Source organism: Cryptomeria japonica, chromosome 3 (genome assembly GCF_030272615.1).
Source record: "Cryptomeria japonica chromosome 3, Sugi_1.0, whole genome shotgun sequence".
NCBI lineage: Eukaryota > Viridiplantae > Streptophyta > Pinopsida > Cupressales > Cupressaceae > Cryptomeria > Cryptomeria japonica.
In genome coordinates, this window is record NC_081407.1 from 1,000,635,025 (window position 1) to 1,000,656,152 (window position 21,128).

The following is a 21,128-nucleotide window of genomic DNA, read 5'->3' on the forward strand; positions in this document are numbered from 1 at the left end:
TTGCATTTCAAGAAGGATATGAGAGCATTAAAGAAAAAAGAAAAAGAAAAATATTGTAAATTAATAAAATTTAGTGACATTATGTGCAGAAATTCTATTTTTCATGTGTGTCATATTGCTTTTGTCTCAGTCCATGCTTCCTAGGATTTCAAGAAGGATATGAGGGCATTAAAGAAAAAAGAAAAATAAGAATATTGTAAATTAATAAAATTTAGTGACATTATGTGCACAAATTCTATTTTTTATGCTTTTGTTTCAGATGAGACACAGCAGCAACAATGGGCTTCAACAAAATCAAATCTTTCAACAGACTCAGACAACATATGGTTCAGTGCTATCTATCCTTTTTGTGAAAGTGAACATTGTGACCACAATCGAATAAGACTTATACAAGTGACAAGAGACACTAAACTTGAGGACTACAGTGGATGTTGGTGTCGAGTCTTGGTTTTCTTTTGATTTTATCTTTTGGTGACATGTCTTTTAGCTTTTCCAGGATGTCTTTGACTAGAGATTCTATCTCCAGGATGTCTTTGACTAGAAAGGCGAGGATGGGGTATCGTCACCTATTTGCATTTGCTGTCTGTGGATTGTCTTTTAGTAATGCTATGACTTGTCCAAGGATATGAGGACACTGTGAGTCTAGTATGAACTGGGGCATTCCTTGTTTGTGACTGTCTTATCTCCATGCAAACGGGTACAATGACTTTCTGGGCCGAACAAATGCCTCGATTGTCATAACTTATTCTGCCATAATAAAGCTCAATGATGATAACGCACAAGAAGCTCTTTCACGTTCATATCTTCTATCTTTCATCCCCCTTTCTTGATTGACTTCCATTGTCCTTCTCGAGTCCGCATAGCCTGCTATCACATGACTAAGTATAATGACACACCAAAAACATTTGCATTTCATATAATCACACCTGCATCACCACATATAAGCATTTCATACATACATATAGATATCACAACTGCATCACATCCTGCACACAACACCTGTTAGCACAATTTACATTTGCATTATCATATTCATCTGCATTACTTACATTCACATTTGCATCATGCATACACATATAAAATATAAAAAGAACAAAAAAAAAAATATTGCATTGCATCATATACATATTTGCATCCATATCATAAAACATACATCATGAAAAATCTCATCACATCGATACACATGCATATAGCTTCCGCAAAGACAAATCATCTCATATATATATAAAGTGTCATGATACAATGATGTCAAAATCATATAGCTACAATCACCCGCAGGTGTCTACATCATTATATAAAATGGTACAAAACTGATACAGAGGAACTCACTGATCACTCCTGCCAACACTATTGGTAGTGCTAATCCTATCCATGTCATGGTATCCCATGCCACGTGTCCTGCCCTCATCTCCAATCTTGGATCCTAGAACACTCATCTCAGGGCCTCTCTGTCTCCATCTTGATCGTACAGAATCAGCTCCCCATCGATCGGTATCCGTAGAATCCTATAAACATCCTCGAGGGTGACTGTCATCTCACCCATCGGCAAGTGAAACGTGCAAGTCTCGGAGTGCCATCTCTCCGCCAGTGCAGTCAGCAAACCCATGTTTGCCCGAAACTCGGGCACATATAGCACATGTCTGAGACCCATCTCCTCAATAGCAATCTTGTCCTGAATTGACAACTCTGGTCGCAATCTCTGTGTCGATGGGAATCTCTCCCGTGACTCCAGCATAGGCAGATACTCCTGCAGTCAACCAATCAATCATATCAGTTATCGCGGCATTCACTGTTTATCACATAATGCTACTTGCTATCTAAATGCATTTGGTTATCTATCCTAAGTAACACTCCCTGTTCATCACAAAGTGTTGCTATCTATCCTAGTAGTGCTCCCTGTTCATCACAAAGTACTACGTGTGTGACATTCCCTGTTCATCACAAAGTGTTACTCACATTCGCACTCCCTGTTCATCACAAAGTGCTGCCTATCTTGGTGCTCCCTGTTCATCACAAAGTGCCTTGATCTATCCTAGTCTTCCTAGAGGACCTGCTTGAGTGTATCCTCTCAGTAGCTTATCCAATCGACAGCGTATGTTCATCACAGAACTGCCGATTTGACCTAAAAAACCAAAACCATGCATTTTTGACACACAAACGCGCTTTAAACTCATAAACGCGCTTATAGATTGCACAAACGCGCTTCTGCAACACAGACGCGCTTTCTGAACACATACGTGCCTAAATCTTTCATAAACGCGGCCAGGGAACACAAACGCCCCTAAAGAGCACAAACGCATCTGGAATTCGCAAACGCGCTCGCATTACTCACAAACGCGGTCCCAGGCATAGACGCGCCTAGACCCGACACAGACGTGCCTGTTGGACACAGACGCGCCTGGCATTGACACAGATGCGGTTGCGCGTTTTTGCATTTTTTAACTACCCTATTCCTAGCGCATTTATTGCTACCTATTGAGCATTAATGACAAAACTTGAAATGCGTGAAAGTACGAGGAGGTTTTCTGGTACTTATCGGCTCTCCTGCATCTGCTGGCCTCTGAAATCGGCGAACGCGGTCGAATCTATGAACGAAGGCCATCGCTGCTGACTGCTGCTACTCTTTTCTCGCTCTGCACTGTGATTTTGTAAGGGTGTAGATGACAATGAGGATGTCTTTTGCCCGTGGTCTATCTTATAGCCTACCCTAGCCTTCGCCCTCATTTCCCGAGTCAGTATTCTTCATCCTGTGACTTTGTCACTTCATTCGGTCAACCCATTCTACCCTTTCTTTCTTATCGAGAGATTGTCTGCAATCTTTTCAGACATTTTCATCCAATCTCTCTAGGGGGCATATCATTCCCATTCTGGGGCAACTCTGTATCAGTTCATCTTATCTTCTTTGAAACAACGCGACAAGCCGCATTGTCTCAAAGAGGGGCAAAATGTAGACACCTAAAATTGTCATGTTTAATTAAATAAATATTTTATTTATTTAATTATCTAAGCCTAATTCTTCTATTAATTAAATAAATCTTTATTTATTTAATTAATTCATTTATCTTCTTCTAGCCTTATTTCTCATTTAAATAAATACATTTATTTATTTAAATTATCCCTTTCCTAAATTAAATAAATATTTTATTTATTTAATTATCCTATTTCTTCTGTTAATTAAATAAATCTTTATTTATTTAATTAATTCATTAGCTTTTTCTACACATGACACATGTCATTCATCTCTTAATTCCTACACTACCTACCTCTTTCATTATTTTACTATTTTCTCTACCTACCCTCTAATCCTAGCCGACCTCTCTTTTTACACCTCTCAATCTTATCCCTCCATTTCCTATTGTGTCTTCTATTTAAGGAGATGCTTTCTTCATTGTCAAACCCTAATGACTGATTTTGGAGTACTTGGCTACACTACGATCCTACTTGCAACCACATTCCGTTCTTTGTTGAGCTCTTGTGCACATAAAATCTGAGAGCAAATATATCAAGCAAGATCAATGGAGATAGGAAGAATGGAGATCAAACACATATTATTATGAAAGCTTTGAATCAATTGAATAAAATAAACCTATATTAGATGAAAAATATTGAATAAATATAATTTGAAAAGAAACCTTTGATATCAATGAACAAAATGAAGACAGTATTGAGTCTGATGTTGGTGAAGATGAATTTGAGAATGATATAAGAGATAAACACGAAAATCCTTCTCATACATTGATTCATGGATTTATTGAATTTAAATGTACACATGAATTACAAGAAAAAATAATAGAAATTGCACTAGCACAAGAGAATGATCTAATTATAATATTTAAAGATAAATATAGTGAAGAAATGAACTTCCCTACACTATATTTTGGTAATCTACGCAAGGGCTACATTGTTAAAAATAGTATTTTTTTAAATAGTCAAAATACTCATTGGTGTAGGAGCACATGGATAGTCTGGTGAACAATACCAATCAAAAAATAAAAATATTTGTGTTTTCTTCAATTTTGGTTTTGCTTTGGTATCTCTTTGTCACTCACATGAACACCTGACTCAACAATTAGACAAGTAAGTTACAATTAATCAGACATTGTAAGAAGAGTGGTTTATGATATTCATAGAGAAAGCAATTGAATTATTTGAAGAGATCTCATCTCATGGAGAGCAAAGGTTTCTGGAAAGGTAGGGAAAGAAGGAATTTGTAAGTAGTTGTAATTGCAACTTTCCATGCAAATGTGGAATTTTAGCAGAATGCTTCAAAGAGATGCTATATCGTGGATTGAAATGATTCAGATATATAACAATTCTATTAAGAGTGACTCAGAGAAGCCAAAAGGCCTCATGACAACTTACAAAAGAAAATTTGCATACAGTATAGATGGAGTCACATTGCACTCGGTATTGCATATACCTTTCAACAAATTTAACATATTCCACTGAACACTGAAACATTAGACAAAATGTCAATGCATTATTATCAATTACACATGCTCCTACTTGATGAAATCAATTTAATGGGCTTGTCATTTTTACGTTGCAATGATGAAAGATTGTGAGATATAATATTATTGGAAATATGCCTCTAATTTACTTGGCTTTTGTTCATACTGATCGGGTTATCTCTGGCCGATGAAATAGTGTGAAGAAAATCTATGAGCTCTATCGGCACAACCTTTGCCGATGAACTTGACATATCAAAGTAGGTATTGGCTATCAGGAGCAGTCTCGGTCTACAATATTGATACCCGATGAGTCCTTTATACTATGCCTTTAAGTGTAACGGAGCTCGGAGTAATAGGTTTGAAGTCATCCCGATGACCCGACGAAGTCGTCTTTAGTTATCGGGGTAGCATCAGTTATCAGATGGATGAAAGGATAAAAGGTGTACAGTTTAGATCCAGATCCAATGGTTGTCACTTTATCGCTATGGAGAGATGCACGTATGATATCTCTCACAACTTGGCGACCATGGTGGGGCCCGACAAAAGAGCAACTCAGACGGGTTAACATGTGAGCAAGTTCGGGATGATTAGATGATAGTCACTACACTGTTATGACAAGATGCACGAAGTTTATCCTCCACGACTTGGCGACCAAGGTGGGGTCTGACAAAGAAGAGCTTCATTTTGGGTGGTTAGTGAGGTCGTGCTGAGGTGGCAGTGCAAGGACCCCAGAACCAATAAGGGGGTGCCACGTGGCGGAGCACAAAAAGAGAGATCAAGTAGAGGAAGGAAGATCAGACGATCGGGATAGCTGTTTGATTGTCTTGTCGATGACCTGATGGAATTTCTTTAAGTGATCAGAGTATCATCGGAGATCGGGAAAACTGGTTGTTTGCTACATCGATACCCGATGAATTCACCTTCGATGATCGGGTCTGTCATCAGCCATCGGAGATGTATTTTTGGAGTTACGCTGATACCTGATGGAGTCGACTTGTTTGGAGCTACATGTTTAGGAACCGCATACTTGTTCGTTGGGGATTGGGGTAACCTCATTGAGGGTCTTCCGATGACCGATAAGGTGCGACCGACCGTGGATGATCGCTTCGAACCGAAGTCCAAAAGATGAGCTCGTGGTCACATTAGAAGTTCATGCCAGTGTATTTGAATATGAACTGGTGCGATTCCTGGGTGCATGTGGGATATTTGTTTTCTCATGAATGCAGACCGACGCAGACAGTTAGATGTCTAACCGTTTGGTGCAAACTAATAGTTGAATGATCGACATGAAAATGTATATGAAGCCAAGAGGAAACTCGAACATGGTTGTTGTTCTGATGATAAGCCGTATACTGTGGTGTGTAGCCAAAGTGATCAGAGTGAACATCTGTGCTGTGATAACAGACTTTATTGTAAAGTTTCTTTGTTATGAATAAAGTGCTCTTGTTGTCGGTGGTGGGTTTTTTCCCGAAAGGGTTTCCCACATAAATTCATGGTGTTTATCTCTATCTTTTTTTGAATTCTGATATTGTTTCTATTTCGTATATGCTAATCATAGTATTTTATAAATTTTAAAACATACTAGTCTTATTTCCCCTGGAAATTGACATTAGGGAAGCATTTTTGCGCACTGTGCTTTCCTTACAAGTGGTATTAGAGCCTGGCCAGCTGTGTTATCCTTATTGGGTAGGGTTGGTTTTTTGTGTTAATTTTGTTTTCAATGGGAGTCTGTTAGTGTGTCTACTTGTTTATAGATTAAGATGACAAGCACTTCTAGAAGAATGGATATTGAGAAGTTCAATGGCTCCAATTTTGAGTTATGGAAACTTAAAGTTGAGGACCTGTTGGTTGACCAAGATCTATGGATTGCAGTGAGTGGACAGAAACCTTCAGGCATGAAGCAAGAAGATTGGGACTTAGCAGACCAGAAAGCCATAGGACTCATAAGACTAAGCCTTGGAGACTCGGTTCTATTGAACGCACATGAGGAGAATTCCACAAGTGATTTGTGGAAGAAGTTAGGAGACAACTATTAGGGCAAATCCTTGGTGAATAAACTCTTCATCAGGAAGAAGTTACATTCTCTGAAAATCAATGTAGGAACACCCTTGGAAGATCATTTGAATGCGTTCAACATGGTTCTCGCTCAATTGACATCAGTTGGTGTGGCTATTCAAGAAAAAGAACGTTGCATGTTGTTGCTATGCTCATTGCCAGATTTTTGGGAACATTTGGTGATGGCCATTGGAAGCACTACTACCCAATTCAAGGTGGATATGGTAGTTGCTTCTTTGTTGTTAGAAGAAATGAGGAATAAATCTTCTAAGACAACTAAAGAGGCACTCTCTGTTCAAGTAAGACCAAAGGACAAAGGCAAAAAGAAGGACAAGAAGTCCAAGTCTCCTAGAAAGAAGTCTAAGGTAAAATGCTGGAACTGTCGACAAAAGGGTCATATTTGAAAGGACTGCAAAGAGGAGAAGAAGAGAAAGAACTCTTCTGATAATGAATCTTCTCACAGTGATGCAGATGCCTTTGTAGCAGCTCTGGTAGTGCCTTCTTCTGACAATGTGTGGTTGATTGACTCAGGGGAATCTTTCCATATGACATCTCACAAGGAGTGGTTCTCAAAGTATGAACCATATGCTGGTGGGAAGGTGTACTTAGCAAGTGAATCAACACTGGAGATTGTTGGGAGAGGAAGAATTAAAATCCAATTTACTAATGGGAGAATAAAGGGAATCAATGGATTTCTGCACATACCAGGTTTGGCAAGAAACCTACTTTCTGTAAGCAAGTTGAATGATGTTGGAGTCTAGGTAACATTTGTGTCTGGTGGTTGTAAGATGACAAGAGGGTCTATTATTTTGGCTAAGGGTGAACGCATTGGTATATTGTACAAGTTAGATGTTGAACCTATGTGTTGTAATATAGTCACTAAGAAATTTGATAGAACTATCGAGTTGACAGATGATGTAAATTATATGGAAGCTAAACTTCATGCAGAAAAGGCAATGCTCTGGTATTATAGGCTTGGTCACATTGGTGAAAAAGGTTTGAAAAATTTAAAGAGTAAAAATATGGTAGAAGGACTTTTTGATTGTAACTTTGAGTTTGATTTTTGTGAACATTGCATATATGGAAAACAAAACCATGTTCAATTTTATTCAAGTCCTCATAAATCTTTTGAAATTCTGGACTATGTGCATTTTTATGTGTTTGGTCTAGTGGATGTATCTTCTTTGTCTAAATCAAAGTACTATGTATTCTTTTTTAATGATTATTCGAGAAGGACATTTGTTTATTTTATGAACAGTAAGTCAAAAGTGTTCAGTCGGTTTAAGGAATTTAAAAACTTGATTGAAAATCAAACTGGAAGAAGAATAAAATGTTTAAGAACTGATAATGGTGGTGAGTATTGCAATACAGATTTGGACAAGTACTGTGTAGACCATGAAATCAAAAGATATAGAACTATGCCTTATACTCCACAACAAAATGGAGTTGTTGAAAGGTTGAATCGGTCTCTGATGGAGAAAGCAAGAAGCATGTTGGGTAGTGTTGGGCTGGAACATAAGTTTTGGGCAGAAGCAATTGCTACAACATCTTACCTGTTGAACCGATCACCTACCACAACATTAGTAGATAAGACACCTATGGAAGCATGGTCTAGTAAGAAACCTTCTCTAAGACGCATTCGTGTTTTTGGTTCAGAGGCATATGCACATGTGCCTGATGTTAAAAGATCTAAATAGGATAACAAAGTAGTCAAATGCATTTTCATTCGATATGAAGTTGGAGTTAAAGGATACAAGCTTTGGAATCCTAAGACTAGAAAGGTTGTGCACAACACAAGTGTCATCTTCTGAGAGCTGAAACCTATGTCTATAGATAAACCAACAGAGAAGGAAAAAGAGAAGGATGTGGTTGAAGTTCCACTAGGAGAAGTGAAAACTCCAAATGTACCTAAAGATGAGATTGAAGAGAGTTCAAGTAGCTCTAAAAGTTTATAAGAAGAACAAAATGAAGCCTCACCACAAGTGTTAAGAAGATCCACACGAGAGAGGTAGCAACCTGATAGGTTTACTCCAGATAGGTATAATTTTTCAATGTTGAATGTAAATTGTGCCTATGCTTTACTTGTTGATACTGATGAGCCTAGGACTGTAAAAGAAGCCATGGATATGTCAGATTCAGATTCTTGGTTGGAAGCCATGAATGATGAAATGAAATCATTGGACAAGAATGGAACATGGGATCTGGTATCCTTGCCTAAAGGCAGAAAGCATGTGGGCTGTAAATGGGTTTTCAAAAGGAAGTATGGTCCAGATGGCAACATTGACAAGTACAAGGCTAGATTGGTTGTGAAGGGGTATTCTCAAAAGGAAGGTATTGACTATGAAGAAATTTTCTCTCATGTAGCTAAGCTGACATATATTAGATTTCTTTTTTCACTTGTAACATATGATTCGGAAGTCAAGCAAATGGATGTGAAAACAAAATTTCTTCATGGGGACCTTGAAGAAGAAATCTATATGTCCTAGCCTGAGCATTTTGTGAAAAAGGGTAAAGAACATTTGGTATGTAAACTAAAGAAGTCTCTTTATGGTTTGAAAAAGTCTCCTAGAATGTGGTATCAAAAATATGATACGTTTGTGTTGTCTTTGGGATTTGTGAGATCAAAAGTTGATCATTGTGTCTACTACAAGGTTGAAGATGATAAGATACTTATTATTGCTTTGTATGTTGATGACATGTTATTCATTGGAAATAACAAAGGTATGATCTTAGACTTGAAGTCCCAATTATCCTTGAAGTTTGAAATGAAAGATTTGGGGTCAGTAAACTACATTCTAGGAATGGAAATCAAGAGGGATAGGTCTAAGAGAAAACTTTGTCTCAGCCAGAGAAAATACATCACTAGTGTTCTTGATAAGTTTAATATGTCTGACTGTAACAACAGGTTGTTTCTATTTTGTAGGAAACCAAAATTTATGTGCATGACAGTCTAAAATCTCCAAAAGAGATAAATGACATGAAGAGTATACCTTATGCAAGTGTTATTGGAAGCTTGATGTATGCAATTGTTTGTACAAATCCAAACATTACCCAACTAGTGGGAGTATTAAGCAGATTTATGTCAAACCTAGGAAGACCACATTGGGATGTTATAAAGAGAGTTTTCAGATATCTGAAGGGTGCTTCAAAATTTGCATTATGTTATCATGGTAATCTGAATGATTCAAAGAGAACTCTCAGTGTTTGTGGTTATGTAGATTCTGATTGGGCAGGGGACATTGACAAAAGAAGATCCACCAGTGGATATATTTTTGTTCTGAATGGTGAAACAATAAGCTAGATGAGAAAGTGACAGTCTGTAGTCGCTTTGTCTACTACAGAGGCAGAATACATGGCAGCCACACATGCTTGTAAAGAAGTTATTTGTCTTAGGTATTTGAGTACAGATGTTGGTTTTGATGTAGGGCAGGTTGAAGTGTGAAGTGACAATCAGAGTGCTATAAGTTTAGCAAAGAATCCCACATACCATGTCAGGTATAAAAATATAGATGTGCAATTCTATTTTGTGCGTGACATGGTATAAGATGCAAAGGTTAATCTAAACAAGGTAGACACTCAAGAAAATATTGTGGACACATTAACAAAACCGGTGAGCACTCACAAGTTTAGGTGGTGTTCTAACTTGATGGGTCTCAGTACCCATCCCTCTCTATAATATTTGGAAAGTGCTCAAGAAGTCCAATGAATTCCTCATCAAGTGGGAGTTTGTTGGAAATATGCCTCTAATTCACTTGACCTTTGTTCATACTGATTGTGTTAAATTTAGTCGATGAAACAATGTGAAGAAAATCTGTGAGCTCTATCGGCACAACCTTTGCCGAGAACTCAACATATCGAAGTAGGTATTGGCTATCGGGAGCAGTCTCGGTCTGCTATATCGATACCTGATGATTCCTCTTTCTTATGCCTTTAAGTGTAACAGAGCTCGGAGTAGCAGGTTTGAAGTCATCTCGATGACCCGACGAAGTCATCTTTGGTCATTGGGGTAGCATCCGTTATTGGATGGATGAAAGGATAAAAGGCGTGCAGTTTAGATCCAGATCCAATGTTCATCTCTTTACCGCTATGGAGAGATACACGTATGATATCTCTCATGACTTGGTGACCATGGTGGGGCCCAACAAAAGAACAACTCAGATAGGTTAATGGGTGAGCAAGTTCGGGATGATCAGATGATTGTCGCTACACCACTATGGCAAGATGCATGAAGTTTATCCTCCACGACTTGGTGACCAAGGTGGGGCTCGACAAAGAAGAGTTTCATTCCGGGTGGTAGTGAGGTCATGCTGAGGTGGCAAGGTAGGGACCCCGGAACCAATCAGGGGGTGCCACATGGTGGAGCATAGAAAGAGACATTGAGCAAATCAAGGAAGATCGGACGATTGGGATAGTTGTTTGATTGTTTTGCCAATGACCTGATGGAATTGCTTTTGGTGATCAAAGTATCATTGAAGATCAGGAAAATTGGTTGTTTGCTATACCGATACCCGATGAATTCGCCTTCAGCGATCGTGTCTATCATCGTCCGTCAGAGATGTATTTTTGGAGTTACGTCGATACCCAATGGAGTCGACTTGTCTGGAGCCGTGTGTTTAGGAACCACATACTTTTTTGTTGGAGATTGGGGTAATCTTGTTGAGGGTCTTCCAATGACTGATAAGGTGCGACTGACTGCGGATGCTCTCTTTGAACTGAAGTCTAAAAGATGAGCTTGTGGTCACATTAGAAGTTCCTGTCGGTGTATTTGAATACGAACCGGTGTGATTCCTGGGTGGATGTGGGATATTTGTTTTCTCATGAATGCAGACTAGCGTAGATAGTTAGATGTCTAGCCATTTGGTGCAAACTGGCAGTTGAACGGTCAACATAAAAATGTATATGAAGCCAAGAGGAAACTTGAACATGGTTGTTGTTCTGATGATAAGCCGTATACTGTGGTGTGTAGACGAAGTGATCAGAGTGAAAATCTATGCTGTGATAACAAACTTTATTGTAAATTTTCTTTGCTATCAATAAAGTGCTCTTGTTGTCAGTGGTGGGTTTTTTCTCGAAAGGGTTTCCTAGGTAAATTAATGTTGTTTATCTATGTCTGTGTTTGAATTTTGATATTGTTTCTATTTCATATATGCTAATCTTATTATTTTGTAAATTTTAAAACATACTAGTCTTATTTCCACTACAAATTGACATTAGGGAAGCGTTTTTCTGCACTGTGCTTTCCTTACAAACATAAGCTCTTAGTTGCATATTTTAGGAATCTTGATGCTATTTTTTGTGGCAATTTGTACTAGTAACAACCTATACTTGATACTTTAATGTTTCAAATCAAACCAACTCCAGTTGAATTGATGCCCTATAGTTTATGGGTAGACAATGCAAAGAACCATTCACTAAAACTAATCATGCAATAGAAAGTGTACGTGCGAAAATGCGGTGACCAAAACGAATAAATCAAGATCAAAATACCCACATACCAATGAGACTCTTGGTGCAAGTCTATAAACTAATTGAACTAGTTTAATTTCCAAAGGGGTGTCCCATTGTTCTCTATCTCACAGGATCTGTGAAGTCAATGTTTTACTCTTAGATCATTGAGCAAATGACTTAGGAATGACAACTCCAAGAACAAGTGATATTTGATCTACATGCATGAATGCATTCTAAGATCTATATGATGTGTTAAAATTATGATGATTAAGTTATGATGAAGATAATGATATGATAAAGGATTAACAAATTATCCTAACATGATATACTAGCCTAGCATGAATATTCTATGATATGGAAAATGCTTCTAAATGCTATGATGATATTCTAACAAAGAGAGACTAAAATGCTTAGTAAATTAGGCTATAAAGTAGATTCATAAAAACTTGGATCTGTGGTTAATGAAGAATGAGAGCTCTATTTATAGGGAAAATAGGGCAATGGATGGTTAATATTGAATAATCTTAACAAGGGCTAGGATTGAAAGTTAATCAATCCATGTATACAATTCTCACCAATGAAATGGTGACAATTGTCAAGAAGAGATTCTTGAGAGGAGATGCAAAAAGCATTAAATTCCTAAGAAGATGTGAGGGTTACCCTAGGAGGTAAGGGTTAAGGTTAGGTTAGGGTTATCCAATGGATAAAGCTTTTATCCAAGGGGTAAACTCTTGTGCAAGGGTTAAATGGATAACTATGGTCAAAGCCATAAGTGTTTGATGAGACCCTTGAGTCAAAAGGATGGTTAAGTTAGAGGAAAGTCTCTAAGAAAAGGTCAAAGGTGAGTTAACCATAAATGTTTATGTAAGAGCCTTTAATGGTTTGGAAGACTTTAGAGGTTAACCATTTGAAGACACAAAGCCTTTAATGGTTATTGAAGACTTTGGAGGTTTTGAGAAGTGACTTCCCTTTACTTAGGAATGTGACAATAATTAGAAGATGAATTAGGCTAAATTGGAAGTGATTTAGAAGAATCTAGAAGGGGTTTAGCCATGCAAGTGGGAGATGTAGAAAAATCCAAGTGGACGAGGGAAAATGATTTTAATTAAAATAAAATTACTTTATTTCAGCCAAAAATAGATGCAACTTGCACAAATACAAGTGGGGGATTTAATAAATAAATTAGATTTATTTATTTTTAAGGATCAATTTAATTAAAAAGGGAGAAAGGGGAATTAATTAAATAAAGTGATTTATTTAATTAAAAACTAGAAAAGATTTATGTGAATTTAATTAATTAAGTTGAGTAATTTATTTAATCAAATAGATAAAAATGAAGAAATTAATTAAATAGAATTTAATTAATAGGGGGATAGGGTTAAAATAAATATTAAATATTTATTTAAGAAAGGTGGTCAGATTTATACGTTCACATTTTGCCCCTCTTTAAAGTGATGTGTGTGTACATTTTGATTCAAAGAAAAATTGTTGGATATGCCACCAAAATTTGATTGATATGATGTTGTGTGCTAAAATGTCGATATGGTGCCCCAGATGTAGATTCGATGAATGAAATTGATGATGCCCCCTCAGGAGATGAATCAAGGATCTACTGAAAAGTTTGTCAAGTTTATGATCGTTTTTGAATTAATTGCTATATGACAATATTGACTGCGTTGAATGCACATTATTGATTCATCTCCCAAAAAAAAAGATGTTGATAAGGTTAATAATGAAAAAGTGGGAGTAAAATACATGCCCCATTGATTAACCCTTTAATTTACCCTATTAAAAGGTAAAAAGTGATTTTGAAAAATCATTTGCACACTTGTCTTCTTGTGATTGTGACATTTGGAGCTCTGACCACGATGTCGATTCCATACTCTTTGCACCGATTTGAGCACATCAGGCGATACCGGAGACCCTTTCATATGGCCCACCAGTAAGTGTGCAAAATCCCTCTTTGTTTTTGATTAATTTTATTGATTGTTGTCACGTTTTTCACTTTTGGGTCAGAATTTGCCAGTTTAGCACGTAGGGTAGGTTATCTAGGGCATACGATAGGAGTTTTAGTGTGTAGCAAACCCTAGGTAGGTTTAACGTCTGAGTGTCAAATAGTAGCATGGTCAGGGGGTAGGTTAGCACGTAGGGTAATTTTAGTACATAGGGTTTGTATTGTAGCACAACGGGTATGCAAGTTAGTGCGTAGGATAGCTTTAGCGCGTTGGGCAAATAGGGTAGTGCAAAAGGTATGATGGTTAGCGCATAGAGTAAATTTAGCACGTTCGACTAAGTGGGTAGCACAAAATGTATGATAGTTATTGCATGATAACAAGATGGCACATAAGGTGTGTTTTATAGTGCATATGTGGTAGCTTAGCACTTTGGAGCGCTGATTTAGTGCGTAGGGTTAAAAGTTGGAAAAAAAGCATTGTGAAAAATGTCGTGTGAGTCAAATGGATTGGATAGGTTGCGTAGATGTTGATATGGGTTCGTCAATTGTCTGATATGGTTTTGTTGGCATTCTGATACTATTTTGTATGACTAGTAAATGGTATGGTTGTCATTATTGGCAACATCATCTCCTTAGTCTTCATAGTCCACCAGCAGTGAGTAGACTGGCAAACAGCAAGTAGACCAACAAACAGTAAGAGGATCGGGTAGCGGTGAGTAGATCGGCATAGAAGAGGTTCACCGGCTGAGAAAAGAACATATCGATATACAGTAAGAAGATTGGGTAGCAGTGAGTAAATCGGCACAGAAGAGGTTCACCAGCTAAGCAAAGAACATACCGGTATACAAGAGGAAATCGACTAGACAGGTTTTGATCGGTACACCGAAAGAGTCGGTAACCAACAGACTGGTAATGTTCAGTTACATCCAGCTAAATCGGGAGTCTTCTCCAGTCAACCGATGGACTTATCGACATGTTCGACTATATTGACAGAGATTCCTGCATGATTTCAGAGGCATAATTTAAGGCTTGACAACAAAATTTTGAAAGGTATGTTTTGGAGGGAAAGTTGGCGATAGACTAAAGGGTCTATAAATACACATATCTCATTCTTGAGATGGTTGTTGTCGAGGTGAATGAAGATAACATGAAAGTGGACACAAGGGGATTTTAAGAGACTGCAGAGCCAAATGACAGAAGACTGATAGAGTGGAGTCTCATAGAGTGGTGAGTCAAGTGATAGAGGACCGATAGTGTGATATTCAAGGATCAACAAATCGACAGAAGGCAGAGTTGATAGTGCATTCAAGAAATCAGAGTTGTGTAGAAAAAACACAACCGATGCATATCTAGTTTATTTCTTTGGTGTGATCTGACCAGGCTAATGAGTAGTAGTTTTAGCAGATCATCTATCTGTTTCTTTCTAACATCTGCAACATAAATCCCTTAACTAGGTGGACTTTAACAGGTCCCATTGTAAAAATCCCTTAACCGGGTGACATCTTGATTGATGTTCTAAGTCTTTTAACCAGGCTACATTTAACAGGGTAAAGGCACTAATCGACCTTGTTCAAAATCCCTTAACCGGGTGACACCTAACAGTGTCTTTGTAATCTCCTAACAGGGATGGATCTTAACCGAGCATACTCCAGAAGAGTACAAATTTTGTGAGTTCCTACTCACACCATGGTTTTCTCCCTATTGGGTTTCCATGAGATAAATTTGTGTGTCTTTGTGTATCTTTTCATGTATACTTAATCTTCTGCAGTAAATGTTTACATTGGTGAATGGTAAATTAGTTCAAACTTAAAGTAAAAGTTTCAATTGGTTAAAATTGGTAATGTACTGATTCACCCCTCCCCTCTCAGTACCCGTTGGGACTAACAGGTTCGTGATCCGATGTGAGTCCTATGTTGTGATGATGTTTCATTTTGATATGATGCTGGATTACACTATGAGTCTGTGGTCGATATGGATCATATTTTGATATGAGTCACTTTTCGATATGAGTTAAGTTGTCAATATGGATCTTGATTTCGATATGGGTCTTGATTTTGATATCAGTCTCATTTTTGTTATGGGTCTTGATTTCGATATCGGTTTCATTTTTGTTGTGGGTCTGATTTCGTTATGGATTTTGATTTCGATATGGATTTGATTTCGATATGGGTCTGATTTCGTTATGGATTTTGATTTCGATATGGATTTGATTTTGATATGGGTTTGATTTTGATATGGGTCTGATTTCATTATGGGTCTTGATTTTGTTATGGATCGGATTTCATTATGGGTCTGATTTCGATATGGATTTGATTTCAATATGCCTCTGATTTCGATATGGGTCTTGACTTTGTTATGGATCGGATTTTGTTATGGGTTTGATTTTGTGATGGATTTTGATTTTGATATGGATTTGATTTCGATATGGATCTTGATTTTGATATGGATTTGATTTCGATATGGGTCTTGATTTTGTTATGGGTCTTGATTGATTGAATGAGTCTTGATTTTGATATGGGTCTGATTTCAATATGGATGTTGATTTTGACATGGGTTTGATTTCGATATAGGTCTTGATTTCATTATGGGTCTTGATTGATTGAATGAGTCCTGATATGATGCACTAATTGATTCAATGATTGATACAGATATGTTTTTGATATGCTTCACGTTTACAAGCTGATTTGGTTTTTATTGTTGATATATTTGATTGAATTGAGAACTGATGATGGATATGTGTTGATTTTGTTACTACTTATCAAATTGCCATTAGTTTCATATCCAAAGTCATACTATATATTCTAGTCGGTTAGTATTACCAAATCATGCAGTCGGTACACACAGAGAAGTCGGTATGAACAGTCTAGTCGGTTACAGAAGAAAGCAGTCACAGAATGTAGTATTCACCAAGTTGTTTACCGAGTAAAGTTTCATGGCTACCGAGTGGTAAAGTTAACTCACCGAGTTGATATTCACCGAGTGAAATGTTTTACCAGATACATTGAACCTAGACATGCACATGAAAACGTGTTACAAGATCGAGGCACATCTAACCGTTTTTGCATTGGAAATTGCATTAGGAGATTGTGTATGATTACAAGGTCAATCTAACCAATGAGATATTTTGTTGAGTTATTCATTTGAAGAATCTTTTTATAAGATTGAAGCAATGAATTAAATCACCACTGTAAGAGATCTATTTATACAACATGATTATAGGGTTAGAGAGGGGGAATGTGTGTGTGTATGCATGAAGGAAGACTGTTACAGAGACATAGAGAGGTCACCGAGAAGTTTATTAGTGAATAGTTGAAGAACAGAGTAAACAGAAGGGTTTACCGAGTTTCATTATGGGTTACCGAGGTATGGTACAAGCTAGGTAATCTTATTCAGAGCACATAGAATCTGCTTTATCATTTCAGATGTAAAGTTGCATATATTTGTAATGATTTTATTGTAATATTTTGAAGTTGTAAGAGAAACCTTTAACAGGGTAAAAGACTCTAACCAAGTCTATAAATTGTAAATCCTTTAACCAGATGCTACACTTATATAGTGTTGTAAAATCCTTTAGTAAGGTAGATCTAACTGATCTTGATACTCCTAATAGGGTAAGCTATCGGAAATAGCTAAATGTAGCTCTAACCGAGCAATCTTTATTATTGCAGTAGTGAAGTTGTGGGTGCCATCCCCACTGCAGTTTTTCTCTCCAACCAAGAGTTTCTACGTGACCAAAATATATGTGTTATGGAGTGAATCATGTATGATTGTTATCTGTTGATTTTAGTTTTATTTTATGTTACTACACTATTCTATTTATGCATAACAATAAGGTTATTATCAAAGAAAAGTTTTGATGTACTGATTCACCCCTCCCCTCTCAGTACATCTGCTTTCCATATTGGGCCTAATAGATTTGCAAGCAGAGCTTGATGTATTATAGTATCGGGAGAAATTCCCGATGTCATGGACACTTATCTCATTCTTGTCATAGGCTGACAAAGATGTGATTGAGAGATGTGGGTTATCATCTTTACTAGACATTCCTCGATATATCATTAATCAAGGGTTACTAAAAGCGTTGGCAGAGAGGTGGCACAACGATATGAACACCTTTCATTTGGTGACCGGTGAGATGACAGTTACACCAGAGGACTGTTATCAGATTCTATAGATTCTCATGGTTGGGGCTATGCTACCCTATGAGTAGACCGAGGAGGGTAGCACAGAGGCTCTCTGCCATATTTTTCAGGATAATCACAGTAGTGGCTACGAGATCCCATGGCAGGAGTTTTTGGATTTGGGTTACGCTCCACTATCATCAGTATTAGAAGGTTTCATTGGTGGTTTCTTGTGTCCCAACCGTAGGTCGAAGGGAATAGCCATTGGATGGGGATTGGTTCTAGAGGATCTGGTGATGCAGGGATGCAGGTTTGCATGGGGGTCTTGCATGTTGGCCCACCTATACAGAGAGCTCCACTAGGTAGTATATCTGGGATACACTAGTCTATCAGCTGGGGTGACATTATTACAAGTGTGGGATGTGGAGCATATACCAGTGTCAAGACCATTTGTAGATAGGGATAGGCCAACTGTTCAGGCATATGCATATGGGTATATAGGTGTAGTTGTCCAGCGTAAGCTGGGCAAACTAGAGCACTGGTAGACGGCATTGGATGACATCGATACGGTCATCTGTAGACCATATATGGATTGCAAGGTGTGGGTGGAGGATGGGATAGAGATTCCCTATGTATATATATCGAGGTACCTAATTAGGTGGATGCCCTTTATCATTAAGAAATTTTTGCACAACCGCGTTCATGAAATATATGGTAGACAATAGGGGATACCACAAGGAGCATGTTTGTATGCTCATCGGTGACATGATGTATCAGAGTGGGGGCCTACCCTAGATAGCAGAGTAGTTGTGGATGAGTACATGACCTTGGTGAAACAAATCTAGGATTACGGGGCTGGGGTAGTGGATGTAGGGATGACAGTGGAGTTCTCAGCCTACTTCATGGCACATGCAGTGGTGTGCATATCTAATCTGGCAGAGCTGTTGCCAACTTTTGATGATGATGAGGAGGAGAAACCACAAAGGCGAGGGGGTCCTACACAGAGAGAGGAGGACGAGGGAGAGGAGGGAGCAGATGGAGGTGGAGGTGGTGGAGGAGGTAGAGGTGGAAGGGGTGGTGGAGATGCTAGAGGTGGAGGTGGCTGAGGTGGAGGGGGTGGTGGAGATGGTAGAGGTGGAGGTGGTAGAGGTAGTCTCATTCTTGGTGAGGGTGGGGGTGGTAGGATAGGTGCAGTGTTAGTTGTTATGGGAGGGATAAAGGATGACAGACGACCTACCCAGAGGAGGAGATATGACGTTCTACCTCCACTAGCACCTTAGACAGGGACAGGTGTAGGTAGGAATATGACATAGGTACCCATTCAAATTAGGGTGTCCACCTACCAGCATGATTCTCATATTAGAGCGCTATAGGTATCAGTGTAGGAGATGTAGACATAGGTGTTAGCATAGCAACGATAGATTACGTAGATACAAGAAGAGAGGGATATAGCAGTAGAGTGTCAGGGCCGAGTAGAGGCCCTTGCTGACAAGTTAGAGAGAGCCATGACCAGTACCCCGCTCTAGGACACAATGAGAGAGATACAATATTTGGATAAGGAGGCCAAGTATTATAGGCATTTGTATGAGGATATGCTCCCTCGAGATCATAGAGCCCCTAGCTATGCTGCAGTGGTGTCCACTCGATCCGGACGTAGTCATACGAGGACAAAGAGCAGAGGTGTTACGGGGCCTCCCGATGTGATCCATCTGGTGGAGATCCAAGAGCTGGGATATCTGTTGCCAGACCATCTTCCTTAGGAGATAGTCATACCTAAGAGATTTGTCATGTTGTATTGATCACTTTATTGTATTGATAGACATGATATCCCTTGTATATTTTGACAGTTTTGAGATATATGATATATGGCATTGATTTTATTTGATCCACATGTGATGTGTTACTGATGATGATATAATTTATGATGTGCATTATATTTTGATATGATGATACTATGAGGATGATTAGATGTTTAGATAATAATGATGTTCTTGATCTCTTAATGTTGATTTATATGATGATGCAAATGCATGGTTTATGATGAATAAGTGTTGGTGATGTGCATTGATGTGTTTACTTTGATACACGATGAACTATTATCTGAATGTTTATGATTGTGAGATGTATCTTTGAGATGTAAATGATAATGATGTTAGATGTATCTTGAAAATGAGATGTAAGTGATAATGGTAATGATATTAGATGTATCTTGAATATGAGATAATGATATGAGATGTATCTTGAAAATGAGATGTATGATATTAATAATGATATTAGATGTATCTTTAAAATGAGATGTATGATATTGATAATGATATTAATGTATCTTGAAAATAAGATGTATGATAATGATAATGAAATGATACTAATGCAAGATTAAAATGATATGCAACTTAATGCAACTTTAAGATGATATGCAACCTACTGTAATTGTATGCAACTAAATGATCACTTCAATTATGTCGTTGTCATTCATGTTTAGTCACTTGTTTGTGCTCCTTATGTCATCATTGAGCTTTTGATATGTTGAAAGTTAATACAAGCATCATGGTATAATTGAACCATAATGACCCGAGTATAACTTACATGGATTTTTTATATTGCAAGATGACACAAGCATCGAGGTATAATTGAACCAAGAAGACCTAAGTGTTGCTTGCGTAAAACAGACAAGAGCTAACCATTTTTATGTGAAAAATGGAAAATGTCTTCAATGATATATTTCCAATCATGTCTCGAGACAAATTTGCACCATATGAATGATCACCTCACAGACAGAAAACCAAAGAAAATATCAAATTCCTTCTTTGCTTCTCTAGCTCAGTGCATCCTTGAGTAGCTCAGTAGATCTAATGATTCATAAATAAAGATACAAATAGTCAAAACTTCATGCCAAATATAAACAAATCATAATTCAAAATAAATCATCCATCGTGTGTGTGTTGAAGTTGAATTTGGATAATGATCCTATTTTCTAGTCCGATAAACAGTTTTGACAATGATTTCCCTACTATATTGCGATCCTTGTTTGTTGTCTGAATGCTAAAGTGAGATGAATGTTTTCCCCCAGTTATGGACACTTGTCGATGTGGATATATA